This window comes from Rhinoraja longicauda, chromosome 1 (genome assembly GCF_053455715.1).
Source record: "Rhinoraja longicauda isolate Sanriku21f chromosome 1, sRhiLon1.1, whole genome shotgun sequence".
NCBI classification, from domain to species: domain Eukaryota; kingdom Metazoa; phylum Chordata; class Chondrichthyes; order Rajiformes; family Arhynchobatidae; genus Rhinoraja; species Rhinoraja longicauda.
The window spans coordinates 114,296,270-114,309,614 of NC_135953.1; positions in this window are offsets into that span (position 1 = coordinate 114,296,270).

The following is a 13,345-nucleotide window of genomic DNA, read 5'->3' on the forward strand; positions in this document are numbered from 1 at the left end:
TTCCTTAAGATGCTCTGTTTGGAAGGGAGAAATATTCTTTTAATATATGAGAATGTTTTAAAGCAAAAGATTTAAAATGGATTCTAATCTGGTGAGAAAATAAGCATTCTTCTTCCCTGCCATTAGTTTGAATTCTGACACTTGATATAAGTTATTTTGTTTGGAAATAACTTGATTTATTCAGAATATTTCAAAATCCATAAATAACAAGACTGATGATGCAAACTATTTAGTTTTACTTCTAAGACTTGTCAAAGATTATTGGGGTTCATAATTCCTCCTAAACCTGATTCATGCCAACTCTACAGATAAGTTTTTTTTGTTTTTTTCTGTGGAATTGAATGAAATGGGTCAGATAATCTGGTTTCAAATGGCTGTAAAGAATCAGATTCAACCAAGATGTCTCCCATTTCCTACTCAGTAGAGGATAAACACAAAAAGCTGGAGTAACTCAGCGGGTCAGACAACATCTCTTGAGAGGAATAGGTGACGTTTCGGGTCGAGACCTTTCTTCAGACTGAGAGTCAGGGGAAAGGGAAACGAGAGATAGACAGTGAGATATAGAACAAATTAATGAAAGATATACAAAAAAGTAACAATGATAAAGGAAACAGGCCATTGTTAGCTGTGGCTTAGGTGAGAACGAGTACAGACAATGGGTACAGACAATGAGACTCAAGGAGACAAGAAGGATAATTTGCTCTCAAGTCACTCAGTGGTAGTGTTGCTTCTCAAAAGCCATGGGCAGATTAATTTACCAAGATCCTTTTAAACTGGCAGAAGCTAAAAAGCAAGCTTCCCTCAGGAAGGAAATTAGGATTTATGAGATATCTACAGGAAAACATCTGTAGAAGTGTAAACAAAGGTCTTTCATTCCGTTAAATAGTTGAACAACACAATAAACACGTACAAAATATCAAATAAATAGATTCAGTTCATTTAATTAATAAGTGCCAATCATTAAATAATTTCATATCTCTTTCTGATCTATTTTTATTTTTGGTTTCCCACTTCATTTCACATTTCACAACTGTGTTAAATGATGATCCATGATTAGTGGTTAAAATGAAGTTATTCAGATGACAGGTTAATATCTTTTCTGGCGGGTTTCATAAAATTCTGGCCTTGTGTTGCCTAAATCAGCAAAGGGCATTGTGTTATATTAATTTCCTCCTAAACAAAAACTCAAAAGGATTTGATGCAATCCAACTGACTAATTTTCCTTTTCGATGCTGCTAATACTTTGGCATGACTGATGAAAGTTTTTATGATCGAGACAACATTTCTGCAAGATACTAAATGGTTAAGAATTCTCCAACTGGGTTTAATTTGAAATAATAAATCCATCACTGAAGGCTCTTTCACTAGTGCAGTAATAAGCTGTACTTCCATAGGTAAAACAAAAGCAGCTTAATATTTATACAAGAGCGATAAATAAACATTGCTTACACAGCAGCCTCATATTTTTATTCCATTCTGTGGCTTTGGTGGACCTTTCTCTATATTGGAAATGCCTGCTATACCTCTCGATAATTATTCATTCTGACCTATGGGTCAGGAATGCAGGCCTGTTCATTTAAATTATTCACACAGCACGTGGTCCATGGAGCTCATGTCTCAGAAGGAAAACACTTGGCAACGAGGTTTTTTACATATGGTCTTAATGAACTATCACCATTATTATCGGTAAAGCGTTAAGAGACTGAAATGAGGATTTGTTTAGAGTTAAGTGCTACACCTGATGTGTCAGGACCCATATTAGAAAAGGCAATGAATGGATGCTTTCATGACAGGATAATAGCTTCCTCATCTCAAAGGAGAAAAAAAGTGTTCATCTGCAGCTGTTCAATTAGTGCCTGAAATTAAACAATTGGAACATATCTGCTAATTGTCTTTTCCAAACTCAGACAAAAATGTAAAATCGTGAACCAAAGTGGCACAATTCCATGTTGTGATGTGTCACGTGGCAACACGTTAGGGCACAGGTCATTCATCTTGGTGCTTTTACAAGTACGGTCGGAGCTGAGGCTTAATCACACGTTCCTTGGATGGTGTGAACGAAAGAGAAAAGAGGAGAGGTGTTGTATCTTCCATGTTCAGAAGGAAAAATGTCCTGAGATAGAAAATGGTCGGTGAGGAGATAGTTGAGGCAGATACTATAGAAACAAAAGGTTTAGAAGGATATAGGCAAAATGCAGACAGGTGGGACGAGTGCAGATGGGGCATATTGGTCAGCATAGGCCAGTTGGGCTGAAGAGCCTGTTTCGACACTGTATGACTCTATGACACTATGATGATGAAAGAGCCAATCAAGAAAAAAGTGGTGAACTGTCCTTTTGGAATGCTGAAGGGTGAGAGGAAGGAGAGTTTTGTGTGCTGGTGGAATCTTGTTGAAGCTTGAGGGAAGGGGGCTGTTAAAAGACTTGAAGGAGCGGACCTAATATAGACTGAAGCAAAGATTGTTCCATACGCAAGGACCGAGCGCAGGTGAAACCAAGCGCAGGAACTTATTTACATTGGCGAAACCAAGCACAGGTTCGGTGATCGCATCGCTGAACACCTGCGCCCGGTCCGCATTAACCAAACTGATCTCCCGGTGGCCGAGCACTTCAACTCCCCCTCCCATTCCCAGTCTGACCTTTCTGTCATGGGCCTCCTCCAGTGCCATAGTGAGGCCCACCGGAAATTGGAGGAACAGCACCTCATATTTCACCTGGGCAGTTTGCAGCCCAGTGGTATGAACATCGACTTCTCCAACTTTAGATAGTTCCTCTGTCCCTCCCGTCCCCTCCTCCTTCCCAGATCTCCCTCTATCTTCCTGTCTCCACCTATATCCTTCCTTTGTCCCGCCCCCCCTGACATCAGTTTGAAGAAGGGTCTCGACCCGAAACATCACCCATTCCTTCTCTCCCAAGATGCTGCCTGACCTCCAGCATTTTGTGAATAAATGCAGTACCACATTTGTCAGTGGGTTTGATCGTGACATTGAGGTTCTTAGATTAAACATTAGACAAGAAGAGAAAGCAAGATAACCAGCTGATCAGTGAAAAATAATGAGTTTAATAAAGCAAAATGTGAGGGACAGGAATATATTTGCAAGATATTGGATCGATTCAGACTACAGGACTTTTCCATGTGGGACCAGTGAGGTATTTGTCAAGATATATTCAGCAATTTAAACTTAATAAATTGCTGGCATATGTACTTTCTTCCTGGCATTGAGAATAGGTGGTGTATGCCAAAAGCTATTACCATGTTGATAACTATCGTTTAAATACGGGTGTGCTTAACATTGTACTGACAAATAAAACTAGCTGCCATTAATGAATGAACTTGATTTCATGAACTGATTGAGTTTTTTGAGGGACTAACAGAGGCATTCAATAAGGGCAGGGCAGTGGATGTAATCTACATGTATTTTAGTCAGGTATTTGGTAAAGACCCTAAGATGCATGTGATCCAGATAACCTGGATGTTTGGATTAAGAACTGGCTTACTTATAAAAGATAAAGGGGCGTGGTGGACGAATGTTATTTATAGGCTAGATGTCGGTGACCAGTGGAGTTCTGCGGGAATCTGGGCTGGGTTCTCTGATTTTTTAAATATATATATATGTATAAATGTATTATGTATTATTTATACGTGACTTGGACATAAATGTAGATGGGTTGGTTCATTTTGCAGATGACACCAAAGTTAGTGGAGTTGCAGACAGTGAGAAAGACTGTCAAAGCAAACACCAGGATATAGATCAGCTACATAAATGGGAGAGAAATGGCAGATGGAGTTCAACCCAAGCAAGTGTGAGGTTTTGTACTTTGGGAGGGTGAATGTAAGGGGAATGTCTACAGTTAATGACAAGGCTTTTAATTGCATTGACATGCAACAGAATCTTGGGGTCCAAATCCATAGTTCCATGAAAGTGGCAACATAGATATTGAATTGAATTGAATTGAATTGAATTGTATTGAATTGAATATATTTTATTAGCCAAGTATGTATAGATACAAGGAATTTGCCTTGGTGCTTTGCTCGCAAATAACAACATGACATAGAAACATAGAAAATAGGTGCAGGAGGAGGCCATTTGGCCCTTTGAGCCAGCACCGCCATTCATTGTGATCTTGGCTAATCATCCACGATCAGTAAACTGTGCCTGCCTTCTCCCCATATCCCTTGATTCCACTAGCCCCTAGAGCTCTATCTAACTCTCTTTTAAATTCTTCCAGTGAATTGGCCTCCACTGCCTTCTGTGGCAGAGAATTCCACAAATTCATACATCTATGGATGAAAAAGTTTCTTCTCACCTCAGTTTTAAATGGTCTCCCCTTTATTCTTAAACTGTGGCCCCTGGTTCTGGACTCCCCCAACATTGGGAACATTTTTCCTGCATGTAGCTTGTCCAGTCCTTTTATAATTTTATGCATCTCTATAAAATTCCCTCTCATCCTTCTAAACTCCAGTGAATACAAGCCCAATCTTTCCAATCTTTCCTCATATGACAGTCCAGCCATCCCAAGGATTAACCTCGTGAACCTACGCTGCACTGCCTCAATAGCAAGGACGTCCTTCCTCAAATTAGGAGACCAAAAACTGCACACAATACTCCAGAAGCGGTCTCACCAAGGCCCTGTACAACTGCAGAAGGACCTCTTTGCTCCTACACTGAAATCCTCTCATTATGGCCAACATGCCATTAGCTTTCTTCACTGCCTGTTGTATCTGCACGCTTACTTTCAGTGACGTGTACAAGGACACACAGGTCTCGTTGCACTTCCCCTTTACCTAATCTGACACGACTGAGATAATAATCTCCCTCCATGTTTTTGCCGCCAAAGTGGAAAACCTCACATTTATCTACATTATACTGCATCTGCCATGCATCTGCCCACGCACTCAACCTGTCCAAGTCATCCTGCAACCTCCTAACATCCTCTTCGCAGTTCACACTGCCACCCAGCTTTGTGTCATCTGTAAACTTGCTAGTGTTACTTCTAATTCCATCATCCAAATCATTAATATATATTGTAAATAGTTGCGGCCCCGGCACCAAGCCTTGCGGCACTCCACTCGCCACTGCCCGCCATTCTGAAAAGGACCCGTTCATTCCTACTCTTTGCTTCCTGTCTGCCAACCAATTCTCTATCCATGTCAATACCCTACCCCCAATGCCATGTGCTCTAATTTTGCTCACCAATCTCCCGTGTGGGACCGTGTGGGACCGTGAGGCCTAGTTTTAAGGTGAGAAGGGAAAGAAATGTAAGGAGTTGTGCGGGGTAAGTTTTTTACACAGAGATTGGAGGATGCCTGAAATACATTGCTGGGGGCAGTGGTGGAGGCAGATATGATAATGGCATTTAAAAGGGTTTTAGATAGGCACGTGAATATGCAGGAAATGGAGGGATATGCAGGCAGAAGAGTTTAGGTTAACTTTGTGTAATGGATCTATTGGGATGAAGGGCCTGTGTTGTACTGTTCTATATTCTATGTTCCATGTATGTTAACCATATTGGCGTCAGATTGAATAAATCTTACCACCAGTACTGAAGGCCAAGAAATGATAGCTAAATTTTCTCATAATTACAAGGTCATTATTTAGATTTCACAAATGGATGGTATCAAGATGTTGTTGTAGACTATTGTGGGCTATTTCATCGCTGGATGTCCATTTGGATATCATCCAGGTTTAGGCTGACAAGAAGCTTTCACCATTTATACCACTGAGATAATGGCCTCTGGGCCGGGAGAGAGCTTATTCATCTTTTCTTTCAAATGGATCTGAGCACTGTGCAACAATCAGTAAGCATGTTCAGCTTTGCAGCTGTTGTAGTGGGATGGTGGCCAATAAAGTACCTGCAGACATTTAGGCCAAGCTGAGAATGAGATCTCCAGACTCAGCAGTCAATCTTTTTTTTCTTATTCTATTTAATATAATGGATGATAGAAAAGTGGCAGATCTCCAGCAATATTCCTCAGGGGCTCCTAGAATAGAGTAAACTGAAACAGGAAGACAAAGTCATTATCATTTTACAGGAAATGTACATAAAACATAAGACAGGTGGTAATGCATGTGCTGTCTGGTCTGTTGCATTGTCACTGATTACTCCTTTAACTGAATTAGATGTTGTCCCTTTGAGTAAAGTAAATAGGCAAAAGCTTTAAGACATCTTACCCCTAAAGGCACCCTTTAAACAGAGGGCGAGTTCCTGGTGTTTTCCCTTATCATGGCTGAATTCTCGCTTCTAGGAAATACAGCTCCAAAATAGCTTTGCATTAAAATGTCAATTAAAGTAACTTGTTTTAGTTTTTTTTAAACTAATTTATCAGATAAATTGGCAAAGCCTATCTTGAAATGATCCCAAAGTATTTTGACAGGAATTCAGCTGGGGCTTTTTTTGACTCACACAAAATGCGGTTGGGTTGAGCTTCTGCTTTTCCACGTGATGCCAAGAATCAAGTGCATTTACTGGAGAAGGCTTAAGCTCAGGGTTCAGGGAAGATACAACGTGGAAATCTTACTGTTGAGTGATTTTCCGCTAATATGAGCTAAGTGCCATGCAACAATAGCAAAAAAACCACAGCACCGTAAAGATGACCACAATGCAACCAGGATAAAGGACACAGAGACCGCAAGAGCACATAAGTAGGAGGAAAGCTAAAGGAAAGTTTGCATCTGATGTCCCAGCCATTGTGCATCCAATTAACAAGAAAGAGTTTTTATACCGTAAAACTACCGTAATGGTTCTGCAGGAAGTTGCAACCTTCATATGCATTGTGTGGGGGAATCCATAAATGATCTCCATGGACCATAAACTCACTGGAATGGATGGCCATGTGTCGGCTGGCATTCACCTCCATGGTACTGATTTGGAACTAGCATCAATCCTTATAATTTTCTTTTTGTGGCCTGTTGGAGCTACCTCCAGTTTCCACAGCTCTGCAGCTGCGGTGAATTCATTGATGGTGTGTACTATAATTTCTCAGCATTGGAGCATCATACTAGAGCACCGCCAGCAACTCCTTCTTGTGGGAGCTGAATAGAAATAAAGGGAAATTGGAGAATCGCAAACAAAATCTCCCCGGCCTGCACCACCTTTCCAGGCTGGTCCTCCCAACCTTCACCTCCAGGCTGGGCTGGCGGGGCTGTGCCACACCGCCTCCCCGTCCACTTCCAGGCTAAACCTACGACTGCCATCGCCGGCCCACAGAGCTTCCTCGGCCGCCTCCAGGCCACGCTTGCCACCACCACAGCCCAACCTTACCTGCACTCCAGCCGCCCAAGGGCTGCGACCAATGACTTCGCCGATCCTCGCCCCTGCTCTGGACGTCAGCGGGCCGGGGCCATCAACTCAACTGGATACCAGGCACAGTTTCACACCGAAAGTCTGAAGAAGACTGATCCATGTTCTCCTGAGATGCTGCCTAACCTGCTGAGTTACTCCGGCATTTTGTGTCCTTCTGTGTATTAACCAGCATCTGTAGTTGTTTGTTTCTACTACTTATACAATGATAACCCCCCTTACTCGGTTATACTAATTGACAATGATCAGCCATGATCACATTGAATGGCGGTGCTGGCTCGAAGGGCCGAATGGCCTACTCCTGCACCTATTGTCTATTGTCTATAGCGGACAATCGACAAAAACGGGCACCACTCCCCTCTGCCTCCCCCTCCCCCTTATGGTCCATTACGAGTGTTTGCTGTATTGGCAATTAATTGTTCTGCACCATCTCACATGAGGACATCACCATCATTGTGAAGGGACTGTTGATAGGCAAATCCTTCTTTGATGTCTACTGTAGATGGAATCTCTTTCGATCTGAATAATTATACAACATACAGTAGTTGTCTATATGGCAACAGAAGCACTCTTGTTTTGCATATTAACAATGAATGAATGCATTTCACCCACAAATCACCCTTCAGCCATGATCGAAATAGGCAAAACAATGTGTTCAAGCAGCCATCCAAACACATTGCCTTAGCATATTCAAATATCACAGCTTCCACTTTGGCACAATAAAAGTCTGTCCCACAGATCAGATTCAGAAACTGTTAAATCAAGGCCTTCAATTCCACATGGATGGCATTAATTGCCATTGCCAATTGCCACACAATTATCTTTCAGTAAGCATTGATTCCACTTTGATGGATCAAATGGGGAAAGTACAAAGTCCCGCAACATGATAAATTATGCATTTATCCCTGTTTAGTGCAGTCGTCCATTGTGGAATGGCATATTGATTCAATTAAGGCTAAATAGAAATATGTGGCATAAAATGAGAATGGCACAGTGATACAGCTGTTAGAACTTCTGCCTCACAGTTCCAGCTGTCCGGCTTTGAAACTAACCTACTATATTTCTGGAGTTTGCATGTTCTCTCTGTGACTGCATGGATTTTATCGGGGTGCTCTGGTTTCCTCTCACAACAGAAACATGTATATTTTGGAAGTTAAATGGCCACTGTAAATTGCCCCTTGTGTGCATGTGAGAGGTAAAATCTGGAGGGAGTTGATGGAACATGAGGGGAATGGATCTAGTGTAGGAATTGTGTAGCGGGGTGGAAGGGCCAAAGAACCTACTTCCTTGCTGCATCCCTCCAAGACTATAACATTTCAAAACCATTATCATCTTTACTACTACTACTAATGAAGCTGTGCATCCAATAGAGATTTTACACCATGACTACCTTAGCGGTTCTGCAGGAAGTTTTTTATTTATTCATGTCATCACACAACTGTTTGCCAATAGCGAGCAAATATTAGTGCCACATCATTGGCCTCTGCAAGATCCTTTACAGTGCATGTGTCACGCAGCATGTCACAGCTCAGATGTTCCATAGTCTGGAGGCCCCGTCCGCACTCACAGCCTGCCGTATCTTCAGTATATCCCCAGTTCAGCATGTTCGATTTGCTCCTCCCATGCCTGTCCGCAGTCTGTTGAGACTGCGCCAGGTTATCCACACCACACACTACAGGAAGTTACAACCTTCTTACACATTGTGTGGAGGAATCCAGAAATGATCCCCATGGTCCGTAATGGAATGGATACCCATTTGTTGGCTGGCATTCGCCTCTATGGTACTGATTATCTGTAATTCCGCAACCCCTTACTGTCTTTCTCCTCAAAGCAAATGTATTCATGTGATTTAGAACTAGCATCAATCCTTATCATTTTCTTTGTGTGGCCTGTTGAAGCTACCTCCAGTTTTCACAGCTCTGCAGCTGAGGTAAATTCAGTGATGCTGTGTGCTATGATTTCTCAGCATTGGAGCATCATACTACTGCACCACCATTGACTCCTTATTGTGGGAACTGAATAGAAATAAAGGGAAATTGGGGAATCACAAACAAAATCTCCCCAACCAACAGTGGCTCATAAAAATTGCAGCAACTTAACAAGACAACTTAATGTTAAGTGCTGAACAAATATTTCACTCTCCCTTCATTCTCGACTGTGCCTGCAAACTTAATTTGAAATGGGCTTGCTAGGAAATTCCAGAGCTTAACCTCCCCCTCCTAATATTTTTTTCTCTGTGGCAGAAAGTCTAATGAAGGTTTGCTGCCTAATTAATTGTCTTTCATAAGTAGGTCTTGTCAAGGAGTCTGCAAAACTGCAGGGCTTGAAATTGTTCTCCATGGATTACTTGACCTCCAACAAAGGAAAATTTGACTCAGTTGGCAAGTTTTCCCTGAAATCCCAGTAAGCAGTGTATCCTGAGTGGGGACTTTCATTAATTTCAGTCAATGCAAACATCAAGACAGACTCCCTGATGATTTGAATCTGAATTATTCTACTCCATAGGTAATCAGCAACTCTGGAAACAAAAGCCTAATAAACATCAAAGCCATTTGGAAAGAGTTATTGATAAAAAAATCTATTTTATATTACGATATTAGCAAGTTTCGTACAGTTTTTAACTAATGAAGGTTGATGACTCTCCCAGGGCTCTGGATAATCCAGGGTAAGTGATTTGCATTATTACTGTGACAGATCCTCATTAGGTAAACTTTCAATCACCTCTTTATATTACTAATACCCTGAGTTTAATGATTTGACATTTTTAAATCATCTTTCTATAGGAAAAAAAGAAGTGAAAGGAAAAGAAAAGGAAGGAATTATGATTACAAAGCTCCTTTCAGAACCTCAGTCATTCCCACAGCTCTTGCTCGTCAATGAGGTAATGTTAAAATTAAGACATCACCATCATGTAAAACTTGCTGAAATCCCAAGATCAGAATTTGTTTTATTTTATTTATATTATTTGAAATGGCACCAATACACATTAGACTACATGTGTACCAAACTTAACATCAACATTGCAGTGGCACATTCACTATACATTGAGTTAAATCTTGATTTTCGCCACATACTATGTTCTCAGTTTCAATAGCATCGCTGGGATTAATTAATCAGTGTTCACATTTCTACACAATCCAGCACTATTCACAGGGAATGGCAGAAGCATGGCATCTACATCAGAAGTTGGCACAAAGTGTTGGAGTAAGAAGAAGGGTCCCAACCTGAAACGTCAACTATCCATGTTCTCCAGAGATGCTGCTCAACACGCTGTGTTACTCCAGCACATTGTATCTTTATTTGTAAACCAGCTTCTCCAGTTCCTTGTATCCCAATATCAGAAGTCGTTTTATTTTATTTATTTTATTTGGAAGTATCTTTTTTTTTGTTTTAGTTTCTTTAATTTCTTTAATCTTTTTTTTGTTTTAGTTTCTTTAATTTTGTTGTTGCTTTCTAATGGACATCATCTTCAGTCATCACAGTTCTACAGGAATGAAGCATTTGGACAGGTACATGGGTGGAACAGGTTCAGAGGAATATGGGCCAAATGCAAGCATGTGGGACGAGTGTAGATGGGACATGTTGGTCGGTGTGGGCAAGTTGAACCGAAGGGCCTGTTTCATATCATATCATATATATACAGCCGGAAACAGGCCTTTTCGGCCCTCCAAGTCCGTGCCGCCCAGCGATCCCCGTACATTAACACTATCCTACACCCACTAGGGACAATTTTTACATTTGCCCAGCCAATTAACCTACATACCTGTACGTCTTCCGCGCTACATTATTCTGTGAATGCTGCATTATTGCATTTGAATCGTGACATGGCCTTCTGAGGCTGTAACATTTCAGCTTCTTTGGGAGGGAATCAAGTGCGCAGATGAAAAGAATTGAGTCACAATTGAAATCTTTGTTTTCCGTTCAATAAACATTGCCTGCCTCACTATTACTGATGAGATTACCAGTTCCTGTTTCTCACTGTGGTGGGGCCTTGGGTGTTGGGGTTGTAGATGGTTTTCATAGCACTGATGTCATGTCTGTTGATGATTTGCTGACCTCCTGTACTCTCTCCATCCACCATTTCTTTAGATTTAGGTTCTCTGCTGAACCTCTGCCTTCAGGCGTATGTAGAACTCTTTCTTTTCCCTTCCAACACAGAAACACCTAGAGTTTGCCGTTATTAGCTCCTCAATCTCCTGGTCATTCTCAACGAACTAGTCTTTGTTCTTCTTAGAAAAGCCAAGGGTTTTCTCACAGACATCAATTATGGCATGTATAGGAAGGAACTACAGATGCTGGTTTATACTGAAGATAGACAGAGTGCTGGAGTAACTCAGCAGGTCAAGCAACATCCCTGGAGAAAAGGAATAGGTGACGTTTTGGGTCGGAACATCACCTATTCAGACTGAGGGTCTGAGGAAGGGTCCCGACCCAAAATGTCACCCATCCTTTTTCTCTGGAGATGCTACCTGACCCGCTGAGTTACTCCAGCACTTTTTGTCTATCTTTGGTTGGGTTAAATGGCCTAATTATTCTATTTTCTGATCAAGAAATTACAGCTCTTTATCAAATAATGGTGAAAGCACATACAAGATTGGGACTTTTATTCAAGACAAAGTATTGTTAACATTTACTTTCAAGTGCATTCTGTTTTGGTGAACTTTTCCTTCAATATGCTAAGTACAGCAATTCATTCTCCTCCAACTCTCCTCCAGCAAGGCATTGATCACTCAACTCACCAATCATCCTGTGAGTAGGTGCATTTTGGCAGAAAGCACATCTCCAAATGAGCAATGTAAACAGCTCATGTTTCTTGTGACTTCAACTTCAACTGACCACAAACATTTCCACTGTCTTTGGGGAATCCTTTAATTCTGTTTTGATGATGTGCTTTGAAGGCATCTTCTCACATTCTAGAAATATGAGATATCAGAATTCAGAAAGAGCTTAAGGATATTTTAAAAACCATGACATGCAGTTTATAATTCAATTCGAAATGTCCATGAAATGAGTTGAACAATATAATCTATTCAGAAAAGAAAAGCTAAATGACTACATAACAAACCACATAGGTACAGCAGCACTTAGCCTAGACACAAGATCCATATGGGATTTAAATTGTTGTTTTTTTCAATTGACTTGAATTTAGGTCTAATTAATGTATTAATTAATACTTTCAATCCATTTTGTTAATGAATAAGTTTTCAAAGTTTCACAAAGATTTATGGCTGTGAATCAACAGAAAGCATTTTTTAATAACTGACTCCCATACGAAACATCAGTACAACATAAAAATAAAAGAGAATAAGTATAACATAGCAAAGAAGAGCGGGAAGCCAGAGGATTGGGACTCTTTTAAAGAGCAACAGAAGATAACTAAAAAGGCAATACGGGGAGAAAAGATGAGGTAAGAAGGTAAGCTGGCCAATAATATAAAGGAGGATAGTAAAAGCTTCTTTAGGTATGCGAAGAGGAAAAAAATAGTTAAGGTAAATGTGGGTCCCTTGAAGACAGAAGCAGGGGAATTTATTACTGGGAACAAGGAAATGGCAGACGAGTTGAACCGGTACTTTGAATCTGTCTTTACTAAGGAAGATACAAACAATCTCCCAGATGTTCTAGTGGCCAGAGATCCTAGGGTGACGGAGGAACTGAAGGAAATTCACATTAGGCTGGAAATGGTGTTGGGTAGACTGATGGGACTGAAGGCTGATAAATCCCCAGGGCCTGATGGTCTGCATTCCAGGGTACTTAAGGAGGTGGCTCTAGAAATCATGGACACATTGGTGATCATTTTTCAATGTTCTTTAGATTCAGGATCAGTTCCTGTGGATTGGAGGGTAGCTAATGTTATCCCACTTTTTAAGAAAGGAGGGAGAGAGAAAACAGGAAATTATAGACCAGTTAGTCTGACATCAGTGGTGGGGAAGATGCTGGATTCAATTATAAAAGTAAAAATTGCAGAGCATTTGGATAGCAGTAACAGGATCGTTCCGAGTCAGCATGGATTTACGAAGAGGAAATCATGCTTGACTAATCTTCTT